Genomic DNA, 2,371 nt, shown 5'->3' on the forward strand with positions numbered 1-2,371 from the left:
CAGTCATTAACATGAGAGGTAGCAGGTTTCTAAAGCACAAAAGATAGTGTTATTGGACCCATGAGAATTATTTGAGCCACTTAAAATGTGGTAATCACGTAGCTTTAAGATCCTTGGTGTCCACATCACCAACAAACTATCATGGTCCAAACACACCAAGACAGTCGTGAAGAGGGCACTACCAAACCTATTCCCCCCTCAGGAGACTGAAAACATTTGGCATGGGTCCTCAGAGCCTCAAAAAGTTATACAGCTGCACCATCAAGAGCATGGTTGCATCACTGCCTGGTATGGCAACTGCTCGACCTCCGACCGCAAGGTACTACAGAGGATAGTGCATATTGGCCCAGTACATCACTGGGGCCAAGCTTCCTGCCATCCAGGACCTCTATATCAGGCGGTATCAGAGCAAAGCCCTGAAAATTGTCAAAGATTCCAGCCACACTAGTCAGACTGTTCTTTCTGCTACAGCATGGCAAGCGGTACCAGAGCACCAAGTCTAGGTCCAAGAGGCTTTATAAAAGCTTCTACCCCAAGCCATAAGACTCCTGGACAGCTAATCAGATGGCTACCCAGACTACCCCCAATTTCAAATATTTAGATGGAAATACTTTTTGCTTCTTGTGTATATGAGCTTTCATGGTCTGTACAATTTGATAAATTCCAGGCATGGAAGTTAACAATGGTTTAGAAAGAGGCACTGCGTTGCCAACATGTTATAACCACAACCATCTACTATCTAGTAATGATGGGTTAAGGATTCATTCTTCAGCTACCTATTGACAATTGGGCAATAAAGAATGGAGTAGGAAAGTTCACAGAAGGGATGCACACTAGTGACATTCTGAGTAATTAGCCTACTCCTACCACACAGGGCTTGACAAACATTTTTAGCCACTTTTCAAAATCACCCAACCTTAACTGACACTCAATGTAACAATGTAGGCTAGTGTTATGAGTTCGGTATTGGATAAACAGACCCTGGTTCGATCCCGGGCTTTATCACAACCGGCCATGATCGGGAGTCCCATACGGCGGCGCACAATTGGCCGAGTGTCGTCAGGGTTGGGGAAGGGTTTAGCAAGGGTAGGCCGTCATTGTAAAAATAAGAATGTTGTTAACTGACTTGCCTAGTTAAATAAAATAAAAATATATATATTGTGTGAAAAATGTTGGACATTGGCTAACAATTGTTTCTCTTCTGTGTTGTTTATGTGCTTATCTGATTGGGTTACCGACTATTGTCGATGGTGTTTTCAGGTAAAGCATAACACATCATACATTGATAGGGTCTCCACATATGGACACTGCTTTGCAGAATCAAAGCAAATTACTTTTTCTCTCACATGCGCAAACACACCAAAAATTACACAAATTTGCACACGTGACTTGTTTTAGTATGTTACGCGTCACTACTTCACAGGAAAGGCATTTGAACATACACTTTTTTTAATAAAAATGGGCAGAAATGCCTTCTGGAACATGTACACTTTCATGTGCCTTAATAACAAACTTGTATGCCATCTGTAAATACAAATATTATTGTTAAATTATGAGCATAGATGGTTTAGCCACGAAAAAAGCCAGGAACCTTCCCACTAGCCATGATGGGCTGAGATAATGAATGGGCTGGACATGCCGAGAGATTAGTTCGTATTGGTCTGCCTCAAATTTACTCAAATGATGTCAATTAGCCTATCAGAAGCTTCTAAAGCCATGACATCATTTCTGGAATGTTCCAAGCTGTTTAAAGGCACAGTCAATTTAGTCTATGTAAACTTCTGACCCACTGGAATGGTGATACAGTGAATTATAAATGAAATAATCTGTCTGCAAACAATTGTTAGAAAAATTACTTGTGTCATGCACAAAGTAGATGTCCTAATCAACTTGCCAAAACTATAGTTTGTTAACAAGAAATTTGTGGACTGGTTGAAAACCGACTTCAACTGTATATGGGTAAGATAGTCTAGCTAGCTACATTTTAAGATATTACACATTTCTAATTTTGTCAAAAAATCATTGTCATTTCAAGTTAAATCTTACTGTTAGCTAACTGGCTCGCTAGCTAAAGTTATGTGTATGATCTGTGAAGTAATATTATTTGTGTCTCAGAGCCATTTGCATTGCTAGAATAGCCTATTATTGTCTAGCTAACTAACATTGAACCTGGTTGGTTAGCTACCTGCAGATTCATGCGGGGTAGTAACATTATTCTCCAGTTGAATACTCTGCTTTTATTTCGTCACAACCATAAATTATTTTCTGTAATTGGCTTGGCATTAACTTGTAAACAATTATATTGTTGTGAGTTTATTTGCCTGTAATAATGAAGACAAATGAGCTAAAGTGAAGACGTCAGCTAACTTAA

The sequence above is a fragment of the Oncorhynchus mykiss genome, chromosome 17 (assembly GCF_057628025.1).
Source record: "Oncorhynchus mykiss isolate SJ-2025 chromosome 17, ASM5762802v1, whole genome shotgun sequence".
In the NCBI taxonomy this organism is placed as follows: Eukaryota; Metazoa; Chordata; class Actinopteri; order Salmoniformes; family Salmonidae; genus Oncorhynchus; species Oncorhynchus mykiss.